Genomic DNA, 20,360 nt, shown 5'->3' with positions numbered 1-20,360 from the left:
TTTCCTTTAATCATCAGATTCTGAAAGTGTTTTTAAGATCTTCCACCTTTAATATAGTCCTTAATAAATAATAATGCTTTGGATGTCTACAAGTATGTTTGAATTTCACAATGTTGCATGTCAAAACATAGAGACAGGTTCAGCAAATATGCTTCCTGGGCTGGTGGTAGTAATTAAGAAGGGAAGTCATACTTAAACAAACAGCATGGTGAATAGAGGAGTAATGAGAATCCCAATTCATGAGTTTCCTGATTTTTTTTTCTTTCAGAAAAAAATAAGATAGTCTTCAGACATGTTTTCATATTGTGATATAATTTAAGAATTGTTTTCTAGTAACAGATGCAACTGTTCAAGTTTTTAAAAAATGAGTTGCATATTCTCTCTGCTCAAAGGTGTTTGGGGGAGAGCAGTTTGTGCTTTCCGTCTTTTTGCTCTGCCCGCCTGTTCAAATGCTGTTCTGTTTTCAAGGTCACATTATGGCTGCTGGCTCTCCAGCCATTGCCTCTTCATCCTGAAGAAAGAGGCAGGAGTGTAAGGAACAAAAAGAGTAGTCCTCCCAGCTGAGGCAGACCTCTTTAAAGAATTTTCCCTGTGATCTTAATGACTTCTACCTACTTATATCCTTTTAGTAATCCCTAACATAAGAGCATCTTGGAAGTGTATCCTCAGACTTGAGAAATTTGATGTCCAGATAAATTCCACATTCTAGTAGTAAGGAAGAAAAAGTAAATGGTTCCGGAGCTGCAGTTATAATTACTTACACAAAATTATGATATGAATTTTTCTTACACGTTTTCAGTGAATGTCTTCTGTCTTCCATTGACTTGTGTGTATAATCTCTAATTTGAATTTCACATGTTTGAATTTCAGTTTCTTTGATTTTTTCAGTGGGGATACATAGCTCAGTAAATATTTTAGGACCATGGTATTCCTACTGAAAGCGCCGTGGCAAATCTGAGGAACACATTTCTTTTCCAAGAGAGCTAGCAACCAAAATTTAAGCTCGAGAATTTTCTAATGAATTTTCTGTCCTTTGCATACAAGCTTTTGTGAAAGTTTGAGTACCAGCCTGAGGTCCTCGCAGCCTTATATACCCAATTCTTTTCATGCCAGTATGTGCAGGGGACGTTGCTGATGGCTTTGCATTGTCCCCCAAAGACTGGACAACACTATCTACCCTGCATTTCTGTGGCTTGTCGACCCCTGCATCTCCGCTGAAAACTTAAGCTTGGGTATTGGGGAACACAAGACCCCTGCCCAATTTTTCTAATTCAGATTGGCCTCATGTTACTCTTGTGACAATTTCCATCTCATTGTAGGAGTAGAATGAGATTCCCTGTGCTTCATTCCCTGTGCCTGCACCAGCCTATGATAGATGCTCGCTGGTCATGGTACTTGCTGCATCCACAGACGTTACCGAATGCCTGCCATGGATACAGGGCAGCCGTGTGCTTAAGAATGTCTGCTTGGAAGTTACATCAGTTGAGAATCAGGTTCTACCTTTTCCACTTACTGGCTGAGTGACATTGGGCAAGTTACTTAACCTCTCTGGGCCACTGTCTCCTCGTCTGGGAGCCAGGGATACAAACAGAAGCTAGCTCCCTGTGAAACGTTAGTGAGGTGATGCTTACGAAGAATTTAGGCCAGCTTCCGAGGGGTGATAGAACGCCACTATGCTGCACAGCCCAGGTGATGCGCTGGAAATCCCGGTCTTAGAGGAGTTTTTACTGTCCTGTGGCTGGTTCATTGGTCGCTGTCTCACGCGGAGACAAGCTGTATTTCACAGTCCGTTGCTTCCAACCCAGGATTCTCTTCCAAGTTCAAGTAAAGCCTTGGGAGGCGGCTTTGATGCCCATCTTCAAGGACGCTGTGGCCATGTGTTCTGCTCGACGGCCCTGCTAACTGAACTTAGATCTCTGGGTCCCTTTTTGACCATTTCCCCTGAGAGGTGTGCAGTTCTTTTTGTGTTCCCTTTTTTTTTTTTTTTTTTTTTACTTACGCAGACAGTGGGCCTGCCTCGCAAGCAGAATTCACTAATGGCTTTCAAGTTGGTATTGCTGATGATAATCTGAAACTCTGTAGGGTTTCGCTCATGCAGGCTGATGCTCCGTGATGTCGATCTCGCCTGCCTCGTCCCGGGCCCCGCGTCTGTGCTGAGTCTGCACGGAGGCCCCTGTCTCCCCCACCCATCTTCTTGGTAACAGCCTTCTGAGCGCAGTGTCATCTGCTCACAGAAGCTGCTGTGTGACTGTGTCAGAGATGGCGGCTATGTCCGCAGATGGCCCCATGGGCCGTGTGTCCGGAAGACTGGTGGGTGGTGGCAGCGACTGGATGATGGCCATTTGTTGAGTGGCGGATGACTCTCTGGAAATCGTGTCTCGAAGATGTTCAGGAGACTCTTGGAAGCTTTGGGCTTTTGCTGCAGATGGTTTCAGACATTCAGTTGAGACACCACTGCCATGTTCAGAGTCCATATAATCTCTGTCGCCCCTGAGCCATGGTGTTCTCCACCCAGAACGATTTTTGTGGTTCACAGGCTCACTCCCTCCTTTTTTCTTGCTCAGTTCAAATATCAACTTCTTGGATGGGTCTTCCCTGAACACCCTCACTACAGATTTCCCTCCCTGCCCCCCAGCTGTCCTCCATCCAAGCCTCTTGTTCATTCTGAATGTACCTGTTTTCCAGGTAATGTACACGGGGCACGTCTGTGGGAGTCGGGGTGACTCCTCTCCGCTGACAGTGGCCAGTGGATGTAGGTGTGTTTGCAGTGCATTCGTGGTGGAAGTAGAGTCCGTTTGGGGATTTCCCTGTGAATTTCTCTATTTTCATGATCCCTGAGAGGACTGCATCTGGGTGAGTGGGGAAGAGAAGAAATAAAACCACACATATCACCTTTATTGTAGGAACAGAACACTGCCCCTGGGCTTTCTCTGGAAAGTTCTCACCCTGTACTAAACACATCTTTGCTTACTCTTTGTGTCCCATCCAGAAAGGGCCATGCATCATCTTCTCCATGAAGACAGAATCATTTGCCATTTGGGCCAAAAGTGTATTGTGGGTGGTACAGGTTAATTAAGAACCTTGGATTCCAAGATCCAATCCCAGCACTCTCGTGCACTGGCTCTTTGTCCTTGGACAAATTATGTTCTCCTCCTCTTCCTGGGCTTTTCTTTATTTGAGCTGCAGGTAGTAGCATCATCTCGCTTGTAGTTATTATTGCAAGGATTAAATGAGATGATACCAATACAGTGCTTTGCCCAGAGTCTGGACAGGATAATGATGCTGTTGGTTTAGAAAGAATGACAAAGGGTTTGGGAGGTACACTGACAAACTTCTTGTACTTTCTTGCACTATTTTTTTTTTAATTGGCAAAGATGTTGAAGAGCCTTGATTCCCTCTTAATTTGCTCATGTTTCATGCACTGAATTAATTTTTAAAAAGTACAAAATGAGCACAAGTAGGATGATTTGTTTTATATTTGTTGTTGACGTGTTGACTCTTGGATAAACGTTTATGACCAGTTTCGGATGATGCAAATTATAAACCTAAAATGCTGGGAGGGTTGTGTTTTGTGTATGACCCACATCCACAAAATCTAAGAAATTCAGAGTTCAGGGGAAGCTGGGTGGTCCAGTAAGGTAAGCTTTTGACACTTGATTTTGGCTCAGTTCACGATCTCAGGGAGCCCCACGTGGGGCTCTGTGCTGGGCATGGAGCCTTGCTTAAGATTCTCTCCCCCTCCCTCTCCCTGCCGTATCCCACACCCCAAGAAAGGTCACCTTAAAAAAAAAAATTTGGAGTTCAGGGGGCTCCACTGTCCTAACGTCCCGGTTGGAGATATGTTTTATCTGTAAGTTAATCAGAGCTGGTTTGAGCTCGTGCCTCATGATAGACTATGTCTTAAATCACCTGTAAATCCTAATATTTAAAAAAGTATACACTTGGTGCATCTGTCCTGAAAATTCACAGGCTTCTTTTTTGAAAGAAAACTCCAGTCTATGTAGATTGAAAGGAGTTGGATATAAATATCCTTCATTTTTAGCCCTGATTTCTTCTACCTACTTAAGGAAGATGGTCTGTTGTTGTTCCGTTGTTTCAGTGCATGCGTGTTGACATGTGGTGGTCCTTGTTCATTTGTTGCATGAAAGCCGAAGCAAGTCTCTGTATCCCATAACAATTTGGTGGCAAAAGATGAAATATATCCCGTCACTTCCTCTTATTTACATGATTTATGGAATGGCTAGGGTTATTGAAGAAATTAAAAGAGCCATTAATTTTATTAACTCTAATGTAGACCCTCTCAACTTCTACATAAAAGAACATGATTAAAATTCAGTTTTAGGCATCCAGGTGGGTTCCTGATACTCTCTTTTAGTAAAGGAAAAGCTCGAATTCAGTTTCACTTGAGGCTCAGGATTTCAGGAAAAACTTTGATCCAGGCACATGACAGCTTTCAGAGTGGTTTTCTTACATCTCCCAAAACATGGAACAGCCCTGTGTCCAAATATCATTTCAGAAACTAAAACAATAATCACGAAAGGGGAAACCGATCCGTGTAAGGCGAGATGTGATTTGCGCCGTTGACACAGAAGGCTTGGCAGCGTGGCTCAGCTCTCACGCCTCTCTCTTCTTAATTCCCGGGTGCCTGCGTATCAGCGGGAGAGATTAGGGGCTTTCTGAGGGCTTTTTCTCTACTGTTTTGAACTGTTGCCGCCTGTCTGGGTGTGGTCTGGGGTGGCAGTCCCTCTGTGCCAGATGGGTCCGCTTATGATGGGTCGCGAGTTGAACGTCTCACTGCCAACTCTTAGAGCCCATCAACAAACCTTTCTCGCAGGACGTTCTCACCCAGAGAGGCCGGGTCTCATCTTTGTCCATATCTATCCCAAATCATTCATTAACGGTGACAAAACTCCATTCATCCAGTCCTGCTTCTTTCACGAGGCAGTTCCCTGAAATTCTGCTTCCGGAGTAAACCACGCTGAGGACTTCTCAGCTTTATGGACATACCTACCCCCGGGAGAACTTGTACTTGGTGCTAGCCCCTGTCCCTGCTTGCGGAGCCTCCTCTCTCTCCCTAAGAAAGGAATGAGAGGTAAAAGGAGAATCTTCAAACCTCAAGCAGAACCTCATCTTGAGAAATGTCAATGAACAGCAGTTGTTTGAGAGAGTAACGCTAGTTTCTGAGAAATCGGCTCTATCCTAGGTGCGTGTACTGAGACTTTACACAGTGCCACCCGTGGTTCCGAGCATGTGCGTAGTAATTCACACAAACTCTACGAGAGGGTTTCGGTTTTAAAAATCTGTTCTACAGCTGAGATAACAGAGGCATGGTGAGGTTAAGTGACTCGTGACTCAGATGTCTTTACTTACAAGAAAGCGAGCTAGAACTTGAACCCCAGGCACTGTCCCTCTGCTGCCGTGACTCTTTGCCCCCGCACGCTATTGCCCCGCACAGGCCCTCCCTGTGCAGACCTTTCCTAGGGCCTTGGTGGGTAGGCACGGCTGTATGTCAGTGTGCGTTCTCCACTCCAGTATTGCTGCTACACACCATGTTGAGCCTTCATACGTTACTGCCACCTCACAGGCCCTGTTTGAGCTCAGTAGACTTCTGCAAGTGCTTTCTTTCTTTTTCGCTGGTACAAGAGCAATGGGAAATGAAAGTATGTCCCAATCTGATTAGGAACAAGGACAACCACTTAATTGGCATTCTTCTAGCTCTAGTTGGATGTGCCTGTTAAGGTATTTTCTCTAGATCTTTGAGTCATTTTTCTCTGGTACATTATTCTAATTAACCTCATCTCTGTAGCCCTCATTTTATTTCTTATTAGCCTCTGACCACCAACAATTGATTTGTTCCACTCAATCACCTGTGTGAAAAAGTGTGGCAAGCCAGAGGGTCTCCTTCCCAAAGCAGTAGGCCTGGTACCCAGGGTGTTTTCCCAGCAAGCAGTTCAGAATGTCCATCTCGTTTGTTCTTGGGATAGAGTCACCCTGAGGGCTTTTTGTTTACAAGGGTGAAGCTCTGGGACTCTTAGAGGGAACACTGGCGAACAATGCTGGAAGGTCTTCAGTTACTTGGGCCGTAGAATTACATGTTTCTAGGCTGTATGGCAAGGATTTAGACCTTCAAAAAGAAAAAAATGGTAGAGTTTTAAAAACATACAGTAAAATATTAGGCTTGAAAAAATATGTAAAAGTCAGTTACAAGGGACCACAACTAAAAAAGCATTTTTACTTAAGGAGTTGGAGGTATCAGTGTCTCCTTTTTAACACTACCAGTGGGTCATTTTCAGTGTGTCTGTGTCTTAAAATACAGAGTGTTCTCCCCCCTGTCCCCCCACCCCCCATTTATTAGGTCTCTCTGGTTACTTTTGAGGAGCATAGGGATGAAGAAGATTTAATTGGCTTTGATGCTGAAAGGTCAGATGATACAACTAGCTTCTGGAACATCTGGACCGAGGAGTTCAGATCTTGCTAGTTAGCTTCTCCGTCTCTTGGCTGTGCTGTGTTCTGTGTTGAATTCATTCATGTAGGCGTTTACCAACTTGTGGCGTGATAACCATTCATGAGTCCATTTTCATAGCAACTCCAGCAGAAGGAAATCTCTTCTCGTGAGTTGTAGTAGCTGTCATAGAATTTGGATCTTCCTGGTTCTGTGACTGGTCCGGCGTGTGCCATGCACCCATCCCTGCAGCCGTCTCTGGGGCTGGAGCCGGACGGGGTAGGCGGGAGATGTGAAGGTGTACTTGCCTTTGAGTGGGTCACATGCCTGTCTCAGGAATCACTACACAAGGTCATGGAAAGTGGGTGAAGAGGGTGCTTGTTTCGGAACAAGGGGGTGGAATTCTGGGAAGAGAGACTGTGCTTGTGTGTCCTATAAGGCACAGCGCTCAAGGCACAGTACACAACACGGTATTACAGGGTTGGAAGAAACCTTTAAATAGTACCTAGCCTAGTTATGTGTGATTGAATGTCATGTGAAATTTTCCTCTTGAAGCTGTCTGCCCAATTAATTGGCCATCTCCAATGGCATTCGCCACCATGCAGGTAGGCATTGCCTCAGAAATACTACCATGCCTAGGGTTCCTTCATTGTTCTGCTCCTCCTGTCTGTCCTTCTGGTTAACCATCCAGGTACCATCTGTCTCTGTTGTAGGTCTGAAAGCAAGATCCTTGATTTCAATGTTCTTTTATCTGTAAGATAGACAGAAAGGTCAATTATAAGACAGCGACAGAGGGGCTGCCCAAATACTTCTGGATTGTATGTGGCAGAGGAGGAGGAAACAGGAAGATTGGAAATCCTCCCAGAAACAGTAAGACCTCACTGGGTGCCCCACCATGAATAGGAGTTTCCACATAGCCAAGGGAAAAATGGTCAGACTGGTGGATTTAGCATCTCTTCTAGGATTAAACCTTCTATATACACTTAGATTTGAGTTATCAAGGGAAATTGGCTGATGCACTATCGAAGCCCAGTTAAACTACACATCTTTCAGGACATACTAATATGTTAGTGATACAGATGGCAAGCGGGTGACGTGGAAGATTTCTGTACAGGTCACCCTCGTGGCATCTTAGATGTTACCCTGATCTCCTGTTTCCTCCTGAGTACGTAACAAATAAATGGCTAAAGCTTCTGTGGGTTAAAATTTTGAGAATTCTGGAATTCTTAATAACACTTCCCTAAGGCTTTTGAAAAGACTGGATATTATTCGTTTAGACATTCACTCTGCTGGGCACAAAATATCCTGAACCATGGTTTTCATATTTGTTAACTAAAGATAAAAATAGTACCTTGCGAAGAATTAGGATTCACATAGATAATAAACACCCTGGTCCCTATAGAACACTGAAAATGGTGTTGGCAGCTTGTAAACACTCACTAGTTGTTACCATGATTATGGGAAGATATTGATGACTTTCACCTCATAGGTTGTCAAATGCTTTTAAAGTAATTATATCACTAACTAATAACCAATTGATTTAAAAGTGTTTTTCTCTGTATACCTTATAATATTTTTTTATTTGTGTGTTACTTATATTATAAAAATTAAGGATATTAAAGATGGTGAGATTTAGCAAAGAACTTTAACTCCACATGCTTTGACTGCTTCCCTGAATTAATAATTTTCATGTCCATCATATTTCTCCTTGGCCCACAATTCATCCCATATTTGGATCTTGGCAAATGATGACTTGGTTAATTAGGCAGTCTGTTAACTCTGATTACTAAGTTATAACAGATCAGTGTAGAAGCATCACTGTGCAATTTGGATTAAAAGGCTCTTCATTTTATCAAAACAAATTTACATTTATGGATAAGTATGTTGAAATGCATTAGGATAAAATGATGTACTTCGTAAGGAAAATTTTAAAGGGGTGAAGAATCATTTCCTTCTACGATGTTATTTTTTTGTTATGACATTCATCATATTATCTTTCACCAGGAATATACTTAAAAGCTTGGAGTTTTCTTTTAAAGCTTCAAAATGATAACGGATTTAATCCCTCTGTGATACAGATTTGATGGACGCAGCGAATTTTTGCCCGTGCATCTGTTAGTGTGAGGGTACATGCTTATCTTCCAGTTCTGACCACAATGGCCTCGGATACTGGACTTGGCTGTAGAAATGAGTCTTGACTGTGTTGGGTGGGGGGAATTAGTGGATCACATTAAGGCTCGCTCTCTTTCACAGCCAAAGGCATTGACAATTATTAAATAGGATTGGGCTTTTGTAGTCACTTTCCTTCCTCGCCTTCGGCTTCATCGTTGCTGAGCGCCGCTGGGGTATCAAACTCTTGTTTACTTTCTCCTGCTCTGCCTCCCTTCTTTCCTTTCTTAGCACATAATCCTTAGCCTCATGGAAAACGAGAAAAAGAACACGCTAATTTTCCGAATTCAGCAGGCTCTGAAATTTGTGTTAATTACCCTTCAAGATTCTGTCAGAGACCAGTAGCATTGGGAAGAGAGCATCTCACCCCTCACTCCCTCCCGGCTCTACACACGGAGCCTTGTTTGTGCACGCACACTCGTGGACACAGGCACACACACGGCACTCAGTGCCTTGGCACGTAAGAGGCGTTTAATAGTTAGTTACGTGTTTAAGACTGATGGTTGGCAAAGTTGAAGCCCTGAAAGCCTCCTACCCCCTTGGCCCCTAAGCTGCTCTTCAAACTGGTCTTGCTCCAGCAGCGGGGACCCTGTCGATCCGTACAATCACTAGATAAAATGGAGCTGATAAATTTAATATTTATTTTTTCAGTAAGCTTCCTGAAGTCTGACCTTTAGGGATTTCTGTGCTCTGGTTCCATGGGAAGGAGAGAAAGCAAAGAGAGAAAATACTTTTGAGGTTCAGTGAGCTTAGTATTTGTTGATTGGTCATACTGACATGACCAGAGGGTTAGAAATAGGAAACCTTATTAGTTCTTTAGCTTTATTCATTCCATGGTAGCGCTTTATGCAAAATTGCCTTTTCTAATTCTAGAAAACCTTGCTGATGTTGTAGGTAGAGAGGTTCGCTTAGCTCAGAATGGAAGTTGGTGTTTTATGAATTTGATTATGTTCTCTTAATTGGGAACATTTAATAATAACCATAGATGACTCTCCTTTTGTGGAAGGGCTTACGTCTGGTTGTTCAGAGGTAAAGTGATGTTTTGAGCTCGAATTTGACAGATTTGAGCGACAGTCAGCCTGAATAATTCAGTTTTCCACTAGCTTCCCTACCTCCCCATTCCTTCCGAAAGAACAAACCAAATAAGGAATTTTTAAAAACCAAAACCATTTTGGAGTATATGAATTCTTATACTCGCTTTCAAAAGAGATAGCTTGACAGAGAGATGTACTCTGGAACTTTTATGTGTGAAGCAAATCCATAAGAACATGAATTTGTATTTTTTTTTAAGTGGGATTTTACCTCCCTAAACGATATGTGTATGATAATCAGGTCTCGTCAATAGAGCAAGAGAGCCCACTGGGAAATAGCTGGCCAAGGAATGAGTTAAGGAGTGACGTTCACGTGTATTTTCAAGCATCCTCTGAGGCAGAAATTTCTTTCCCCACACCAGTGGTCCCCAGGAAGTAGAAATGGCAACATCGAGAAACGTTCTTGATGGCTTTTTTTTTAATAAATAGGCCTGTGGGTGGAAGTGAGCAGACATATTGGACAGTTGGATACAGTTACCGTGTGGTTTTATTAATTACATTTATTCCTTTAAAATGACCTTGGATGAAAACAACCACCGTTTCTGTGGTCATGGTTAGCAGATGTTTACCGTAATTCTTCGCTCAGTGAAAAAAGTGCCTCTTCCACCCAACAATAACAGCCACGTTTGCTTGGCTAAGTCAAAACTTTGGCGCTTGGGTCTTACTTTATATATCATGGCTCCAGCCACACAACCTTTCCAAGTGTGAGGCTTAGCTCACCCACTCCGACATCTGCGGGAGAGCTTTGCTCACAGTGATCTATTATGTGAGCGCTTAATTCTGATACTCTTCTTGGCATCTGCCCGTCCTCATTGAAACCCATATTCTCTATGCAAGCCCCTCTTTGTTTTTTTTTTCTATAAGCACGTCGGCCCCTTCATGTTAAAAGCTTTCCCCTCAGCTCGATGGCCATTTTAGTGAGGATTTTGCTCATAGAAATAGAGTCAAAGTCAAGGTTTGCTTCTTGATAGGAGAGTTTGGTTTGGACCAGACACCTCTGGAAGAGAAGGCATGGCCTTTCTTTCTATTTTGTGTTTGGAAAGTGCCTTTTCTGATGGCATGTGAGGCCCACTTCAGTGCCTCACTGTTTGTCTGTCTGTCCCTCTCTATTTATTGCCAGTTCCTGCTTTTTACAAGCACTAAGTGATCGTGAACATTTCGATAGTCCCTGCTTGCACTTGCCATTCATGGTTTAATGGGTGTCTCAGGAGCAGCTCCCTCATCTGGACTGAATTTCCACCCTGAAGAATACCGCTTGCTCTCTAGCCGTGCTGAAAGGAAATGCAACAGCAGAGTTTTGCTTTTCTTGGGAAGCTCCTCCCTTTGGAATGGAGAACTCTGGGTGGCTCTTCTTATTTTGTTTCCATTGCCAAAATAAGCAGGGATCTTGCATAACACCAGGGTAGGAAAAAAGAAGTAATTTTAAGGAAAACATATGTTCATATTGAAAAAGAGGGAGCTAGAACCAGTCAGGGGACAGTGGCCCACAAAGTTAAAGTCATCTTTTTAATTCAGGTGGGACAGAAGGTTTTGGTCAGCGTGGTATATCTTGTGAAATAAGTTGCCTTCCCCATGTCCCCAAGTCTTGGATCCAATTAGAAATAAATCTTGGGAGTGGGAAACCAAGTTTGTTGGGCTAGTTAATTGATACGTGTGGTAGTTGGAATGCAACCAGACCTGTATTTGTTAAATTATTTTCCTATGATCTTGGTTAACAATAAGTGATTTCCTTGGAGATCGCTTTGTTTGAGATGCCTGTCCTGGTCTGAAATCAGAGCCTCAGCTATCAAAATGTGATTCTCACTTGGTCTGGCTTTAGGAAAATGGGAGAGAGGTTTGCATAGTAAAATGAACTCAAGAAAAAAAGAACAAAATAAAATGAACCAAAGAGGTCTACTCTAGCATTGGGTTGATTCATGGACATTCAATTTGTCCTTGAAACATTCTAAATAATGTCTGTTGCTAGAAACAGAGCAGACACTTGTAGTGTTACACACTATTTGTGGGTGGCACTTTTGAAAATGCAGCTCATTTCCTAAAAAAGAAGAGAGAATAGAAAAAAAAGAAAAAGAAAGAACAACAACAACAAAAAAATCCTTGACGTTTGTTATTCATCTATTCTCAAGGTTTAGAAATGTCAAAGCCGGGGGAAAATTCAGCGAAGTTCCTTTCCCATTATAAACCAAACACTTGTCTCCTGAAAACGTCGCTGTGAGGGAGGTAGGGCCCAGAGCATTCTGGGTACTGGCACATGTCTGCAGTGCCAAAGCCAGAGGCATCTTGGATGAGCTCACATAGAGAGGAAACGTGAGTGTGTGATAGCCCCCAGATTGGAGAGCCCTGATTGTGCCTGGAACTGACGACTATTTGTATGTTCACTTCTTTCTCTGCTGCACAAAAAGCACATCTAAACAGAGGTCTGGCTGGTGAAGACCTGTGAGAGGGCCTGCCTCTTAAAGAGTGTTTCTTCCCTTGAGCGTTGATACAAGGAGGTTTGGAAAGTATAGCAGGGTGGATCCAGGCTTGTGCTCAATCTGTAGGATTAAAAATAATCTAATTAATATTTAAAAACTTATATTAGAAAAAGCCTTACATTATCATATATATTTAAAAATACATATATAATATATATTTTTTATATATATATTTAAAACTTACCCCACCCTTCCATAGAAAAGGGGAAGCAAAGCCATTTCAAGTATCAGATTATTCTTGGATATCAGTTTAAGGTTCAGTTCAGTTATTTTAGTGCACTCCTTTTTCCTCCAAAGACCTCAGAAGGCATTGTTGGTAGTAAATGAGTCATTTTGCTGTTGGATAAATGAAGAAAAAAAAAAAAAAGAAAGAAAGAAAGAAAAATCAGGGTATGTCCACATGAAAAAGGAATTTTGAGTTGGATTTTCTTTCGATCCTTACTGCAGGCTACATTTTTTTTTTTAAAGTATTTTTGTCCTTTGAGATCAACCAAACTGTAAGTAGTGGCAGATGCCATCTCATTATTAGTGGATAGTAGGGAAGGCCCCAAGAAGACTGTGAGAGTAGACCTAGAAATCCCCAAAGCCTCATTTGATAATTACAATATGACCGTTTTTCGGGTTCTTCCTGTGTATCAGCTACTATTGTAAGCAGTAGGCTAGCACAATTTTATGGAATCCTTATAAATACCGTGAAGTGTAGACACTCTTATCACCAGGTTTTGAATGAGTGAACTGAGGATCCGAGAGGTTAGCTGTGTTAAATTGCCTGGGGTTATGGAAAAAACAGACAAAACTGAATAATGGTCTGTAGTTAATGGTAATGTACCCCTGCCAGTTTCCTGGTCCTGTACTATTTTTGTAACTTTCTAGAAGTCTACAGTTCTTTCAAAATTAAACTTTAAAAATGGCAGATTTTACACTTGAGTCGAGGTCTGTTTGCTTTTGAAATCCAGATTATTCACTTGCTTTTTTAAATCGCTTGACCAGCAAGAAGAGGGTCTCTGCTCCGTTATCTTTCCAGGGGCAGTTCACCAGGTGGTGACGTGTGGCCTCCCATAGCTTGTTGTAGTTCTAGGAAGCAAAATTCATCCTTGCTTCTCCTGTTTTCTCTCCCTTATCATGCTCCTTCCACACCGTCCCCCCTCCCCCCTCCCCCGTTCATTTCTTGGTGAGGAGACTGGTGATACTTATCTTGAACTGAGGTGGCCTGACAAGTTGGGAGCAGTTTCATGGTGGAGTCTCATCATTCCTGGTGGGTACGTGAAGATGCTTGTGGATATGTGTTAAGAAAGATGGTAACAGGCAACTAAGCATTTACTGGTGGGACGCATGTCAACCTGATGAGCCACGCAAGGTTTACCTTCACAAGGCTAGTTATTTGTGCAGCAGAAAACCTACCAGATAGAAATTCAGAAAGCTAAGTTGTAAAGCTGTGTCTTCTGCTAACTTGTCTGTTTCCTCATTTAGGAAATTATTAGGAAGAGAATCTACCCAAAGCTTCTCTGGAAAATAATGTGGTATTCTGTATAACACAACTTGAAACTCTTGTCTCTACTGAGTAAAGATGACTGTCGCAGAAGTTACTCAGTATTATGGCTAGAAAAATTGAGCTCTAGAGAGAACTGTGAACCGATAGATTAAATCAAACTAAGACTTAGTTTATTTGAACTCTTTCTTCTTTTTTGGTATGGTTGTTTCCAGTTACACCTTTCCCGGTGAACACTGCTTTACTTGTGTCTTAAGTTTCGATGTGTTATTTCTTTGTTTTCATTCATCTTAAAGTATTTCCTAATTTCTTTTTGACCCACTGGTTATTTAGGAGTATGTTTGGTTTCTGCATATTGGTGAATTTTGCAAACTTCTTTCTGTTATTGATTCCTAATGCCATTTCCTTGTAATTGGGGAACATACTTTGCATTATTTTCATCTTTTAAATTTCTTGAGGTCTGTTTTATGGCTTAACATATGGTCACTCCTGGAGAATGTCCCATGTGTACTTGAGAAGAGTCTCTATTCTGTGGGTGGGGGGAGTTTTCTATAGATGTCTGCTAGGTTTATTCATGCCTTCTGTTTCCTGGTTGTTCTTCTGACTAGGTCTATGCATTATTGTTCGCGGGGTGTTGAATTCTCCAGCCATTTAATTGAATTTGTCTGTTCTTCCCTTCCTTCCTGTTAGTTTTTGCTTCACGTGTTTGGGAGCTCTGTTTTTAGGTAAAGACTTTCTTGAGGGGACCAAAAAAGAGTACTCTTGTTGTGTCACCTACTTTCAGGACTTTACTGAGTTTTAGAGTTCAAAAAGAACACCACACTGATGAAAAACCTTGGCTTTATAGTATAGCAGCTCTCTGACGTTGATGGAGGCATTTAGGCCACATTTACACATGTAAAGAGAAAGGGAGATTGATGGCTTATTTATCCCATGTATTTTATTACTGTAAGTGACCAGTAGGGTCCACCAGTTAAGGCCAAGCCAACATTATCTTCAGTAGCAGGTGACTGAGCGCTTTGACTGACCCAGATGTAATTCAGCATTTCATCTCTACTCTTCACTTACTCTGTGTCGACATGGACTAACTGGATGCAAACATGTTCCATGGGGAAAATATGCTTTTGGGTTTGTTGGTTTTTTTTTTTTTTTTAAGCAAATAAGAATAAAATGCAATTTTCTCGTTGTTTCTAAATCTATGACTCTACCGCGCTTTCTGTGTATAGGGCCACGTGGCAAACTCCAGGTGCATCTGTCACACAGAAATTGCTTTTCCCCCCAAATACAGAAATGTGAAATAAACCAATTTGGGTTCAAGTAGTGTATGCTAGATTTACTTAGTATCTATCGAACATCTCCCTACACTCATTGTATTAGGGCTAATCATAGAGTTAGAACTGCCTAGTTTTTGCACAAATGCATATACAGCTTCTACTTAGGCCGTGATACTGCTCACTGATGGTTTTTGCTAACAATGTTATGGCCAAACATTTAATTTTTTTTCTTTTCAGCAGTATTGTAAATTTGTTCTAGGCATATGTCAGTTGGAAAAGCAAGGATGGGGGTAGTACACACGCACACACACACACACAACACAGACACACAGGCTTACGTACTTATACCTAAAAGACCATTCCTTGCTGAATACAATTGTTAAAGGCATTTATCTTTGATTTCTCTATTTCTTTTGACATTTTATTATCCTTAACCATGTTTTGGTGTTCAGCAATGAGTGATGTCATAGTTAAGCCATTGTTTTTTTTTTTTTAATTTCACTAGGAATGAAATGCTGTGTGGCTGAAGAGATTGTACATGTATGTTAAAGGTATTTTCTTTTCTTGCATGTCTCTGAATAGTCCATAGAGCTGATGGCTAGTGGGGGAAGCCGCGTAGTTCTGCATCTTAACTTTCTCCAAGAGAGGAATGACTATCTTTTTTCATATTTTTTTTTCAACGTGTGACCTCCCTACCTGCTGGGTTTCCCCACAGCTGTCAGCTCACTACTCTAGCACCATACTGCTGCTAGCCTTCCTGGTTCACAAATAGGAAGTAAACAGAGAATCTTGCTAATTTGAGCCCAGTAGGAACCTTAACACTGTAATGAGGGACTAATTTTGAAAGCACAGACGTAGCTCACAAAATTAGAGCCAAATTTTTCAATGATCTTAAATAACTAATTGAGAGTAAGAATGGTACTTAAGGAAGAGTGAAATACTGCCACATCGAGGAGTTAACAAAAGCCGGAGAAGGATCCTGATGGAGCCTTTGTAATTATGCAATCTGACTTGGGCTGCCACCGAGGCTAATCTAAGCGTGGGAATGATAATGTACCTTAGAGGACAGGTCTGTGGTTGAAACCCTCTTGATAGATTTTGACAAATTAAACAGTGGTAAAGATGTTTGGAAGTTGTCCAGGTCCTTACCATTATTTATGTCCGGGAACTAGAAATCAGTGGTTAATTTGCAGTTCTTATAATTTTTATGATACTCCTGTTGTTGTAAATTTAGCCGTGTGCGGCATCGGCTCAGCGGGATGTGTTTTCTGTTGTCAGCTACCTTTTGACATCATGATAGATTTCAGTTGCCAAATCTTTCTTGATAGAATAAAATGTAAGAGAGAGCTTATACAGACTCTTTGGATCAGGTCCAGACACACGCAAGCATACGATGGACTTTCTGAGATGGAAAGGCTCAGACTGGAATAAGAGGGGAAAGGTAGGTCCTGTTGATTTTTGGTTTTCCAAAATCTTTCTGATCATGTGTCCATAACCCCTTCTGGCATCATTTTCTAGATGAGCTTCTCTTAGCGTGACTCAACACTGGCCTGCCTTTTTTTTTTTTTTTTAAGATTTTATTTATTTATTTGACAGAGATCACAAGGAGGCAGAGAGGCAGGCAGAGAGAGAGAGGAGGAAGCAGGCTCCCAGTGGAGCAGATACCCCTGATGCAGGGCTCGGTCCCAGGACCCTGAGATCATGACCTGAGCCGAAGGCAGAGGCTTTAACCAACTGAGCCACCCAGGCGCCCCTGGCCTGCTTTTTAATGTGTGGTACCTTTTGTGGTAACCAAAGTGTAACTTGAAATTATAGATTTTCCACACCTTTTAACAGTGAATGAACGTCTGTGCCCTTTTTACTACACTGGGTCGCAAGCTCCTTCGTCTTGTGTTTTTCCTCAATATGTTTTAGCATCCATTACATGATTTTAACGAAAATATTGATATTCCCCCAGATAACTAAAGACTTAGTTGGAGGGGTGCTTTGTAGTTAAGATGTTTCTTTCCTCCCTCTTCTTCCGTTTATTCCGAATGCCTCCTTTGTAATTATCCTCTCCCATAGCCCCGACCCTTGACCCGCTAACAACAGGAGGGGATTAGTGGACACCCTGCTTTTTTTGTACCTGGCTTCTCTGCGAGGCTCTGTGTTGACCTCTAAATTGTTTCTTCTCAGGCCCTCGCTCTGTTATGTAACGTATTTTGTAGATCTCCCTTTGATCTGTGTGAACGTCTAGCCTTCCATTTCTCTTAAGTCATTTGCTCCGCTTGAAAACATTTTATGACTCCATTGGCCAACCTTTTATTTTTTGCTTTCATATCCCTCCTTCGAATCTCTTCAAAGGAGCTTCCTCCTTCATCTTCACTGTGAGCTCAGCAATAGCACCAAGGTATGATGTGTTTGACCGAAGGATCTCCAGCTCGGGGAGAAGGAGCGCGTCCCTCATCCCCCTTTTGTGTAATTGGGTTACGTATCTGAAGTGACTTGTGTGGAGTGTCCGTTTGGCAGGGACTCTGCTGCCCTAGTTTGCCATAGCCTTGTCTGCTCCCAATGTCTAATAAATGTTTAATGATAATTGAAATGATCGGTTATCAATCCATAGTGAAGAAGAGCTTATTAACCTTTTCTAGGCACGAGAACATTTGTCCTTGAGGTGAAAGTTTCTCATTCCAGTAACTTTAAATCAGATCCATCGGACTCGTTGGGTCCCTGCTACATAACACCATAAATTGGTTTCATGTTCTTCATCTCTTTTCTGGAAGGTGTATGCCCTTTGCTATTGCATCAAAGATGAGCCAATATTCATGTATTTGAGATAAATTCAAATAAATGCACTTGGATAATGTATTTTGAGGGCATGCACTTTAAAATTTTTATTATAAAGGAAAATATAATTATAGAAATCCACCCAAACACATGTGCGTGCACACACACACACACACACACACATACACACAGCTGGTTCTGTACAATGTGTCCTATTTCTGCACTTGCCTGAAAGGTAGCCACTGTCTACTGAGCTCCTGAAAGTTGACTAAGATGGCTGAGAAACTAAATTTTATTTAGTTCTAATTAATTTACAGCCTAATAGGCACAAGAGGCTAGTGATCGTTGTATTGAACAACATTCATGCATATGTATGTACTTATAGGTCACTTGTTCTAAGGCAGGTATTTTTGTAACATGCGTCCAAGTCAAGACATGGAACTTTGCCAGCCACCCAGACATTTCATGTGCCTTATCCCACTAATAGCCCCTTCCAAAAGTAACAAGTACTCTTATTAATTTCTTTTTTTTTTAGAGTAGGGTCCGCATCCAAAAAAGGGGCCTGAACTCAAGACCCTGAGATCAAGAGTTGCATGGTCTCCTGACTGAGCGAGCCAGGCACCCCAGTAACGGGTACATTTAGGAATCACTTCCCTTTGTTTAATAATTATTATTATTGTTATTTTATTACCTACAGGTGCATTCTTAGACACCATAGGTTAGTATTACCTCTCCCTTTTTTAAAAATGGATATATCTATGAAACAAAATGGGATCAGGAGGATAGACAAACCGTAAGAGACTCTTAATCTCATGAAATAAGCTGAGGGCAGTTGGTGGGTAGGGATAGGGTGGCTGGGTTGTGGATGTTGGGCATGGTATGTGCTATGGTGATTGCTGTGAAGTGTGTAAGCCTGCTGATTCACAGACCTGTACCACTGGGGCAAATAATACATCATATGTTAATTTAAAAAACAAATAAATTGATACATCTTTTAAGTTTCTCAGTTTGCAAGTTTTCCTCTGTTCTTTTCTTCACACGCTACCTTTGGGAGGACCCTGGTCATCTGAACTGTAGAGTTTCTAAGAGTCTGATTTTGCTGATTACATCCTCAGTTCACGTGTTCCTCTGCCCTCTATATTTCCTTCAGATTGGTGGCTGGATCCAGAGGCTTATATTTGATGCCTTTAGCGAGACTCTAAGTGGTGTTATGTTCTTTCACTCAGGAGGGACAATAATATTTTACTGTCTTTCTTTTTGTGATAGTAAGAGCCATTAGTGCTCACTGCCCAGATCCATTAATTCACTAGGAGTTGCAAAATGGTGATATTCTAATTCTGTTTATTAGCTGCAGTGTGTTTGTAATTTTACTCTTATCTACTCTTCGGGTAGCCAGTGGATCTCTTCATATAGGAAATACAGGATAAATACTTGCTTCTGTTTGCCAATTTTCAAAATAATGAATTGGTTCCACATTACTCTCGGAAAGCCATTGGTAAACTTTAATATCTTTCTGAACCATGAATTTAAATGTTAGTCAATTTCAATCCATTACATTTCTTATTTTTTATTGAAGAGTATCCACCTTTGATCATGGCACTTCTTTACGTTAACTCCTTGATCTGTCTGAGAAGATCCTACTAGTCTTTGGGAGCGTCTTTGCTCACTGCTAGGACAGTAGCAGATTTACTTTGCAAATTTCTTGCCTGAGAACTGAAATAAGCCATCTGTCTAAGAACACTTTCTTTAGTGGAGATTTGTGTTTCAAGAGTTTTCTTTAGTGTTAACACTCATTGTTCCTGATTTGGTCATTTTATCTTGATTATTGTGTCTAGGTCTCATTCATGTTGATATTTCTGTTTCATATTCAGTATTGGAGGGCTTTTAATTAGCTTCTTACCTGTTACATACTTATATTCTTTCTTCCTGGTTTTCAGGAATATGGGGTGGTGAGCATTGAGTAATTTATAGAATTGTTGAATCAATACGTTGTACAACTGAAACTAATATAACACTGTATGTCAATTACAGTTCAGTTAAAAAAAAAGAATATAGGGGAGGGTAGAATTAGAATATCGCATAATCACTAACTTGCTTATTTATCCACCATATGTGTATTAGTCTCAGAACAACAATACTAATACTACCACTTCTAATTATAATTACCAAAAAGAGTTAAACATTTTCCCTATACTCTTCCAAATTTCTTTCTGTGCTATTTTTTTTTTTTTAATGGTGTTCTGTTGCTTGTCTTTTCAGAGCATACAGCTATTTATACTATACTTGCTCCCTTTAACCCAGTTTTAATCTTTGTTCTGCAGGTAAGTATATTCATTACTCAACACTAGTCTTTACATTGATATCTCTATCATTTTGTCTAAAGCTCATTTTCTATTAGATTCCATAGGAGGAGCTCATGAAGTCTATATTCTCAGAATTCTTGAATTTTGATAACAGTTTACTGTACCCTTTACACTTAAAAGGCAGTTTTGCTGGGTGTAAAATTATTGGTTCACATTTTAAAAGTAACTTGATGGTGTTATTTTATTTTCCTCTGGCTCAAGACCTTTTTCTTGGGTGGGGGGTGGGGGAGTTGTAGGATTTATTTATTTATTTGAGAGACAGAGTGTGTGTGAGCAGGTGGAGGGGCAGAGG

The 20,360-nt window shown here is 41.3% G+C and overlaps 1 protein-coding gene across 7 annotated transcripts in view; it reads left to right on the top strand.

Moving 5' to 3' along the window:
* Nucleotides 1-20,360, top strand: part of FOXP1 (forkhead box P1) — a 453,072-nt gene that overhangs the window by 78,900 nt on the left and 353,812 nt on the right. The window lies entirely within an intron of this gene.

The sequence above is a fragment of the Mustela lutreola genome, chromosome 2 (genome assembly GCF_030435805.1).
Source record: "Mustela lutreola isolate mMusLut2 chromosome 2, mMusLut2.pri, whole genome shotgun sequence".
In the NCBI taxonomy this organism is placed as follows: domain Eukaryota; kingdom Metazoa; phylum Chordata; class Mammalia; order Carnivora; family Mustelidae; genus Mustela; species Mustela lutreola.
Note: the sequence above shows the minus strand (reverse complement) of the source record. Positions and strands in the feature narration are given on the sequence as shown.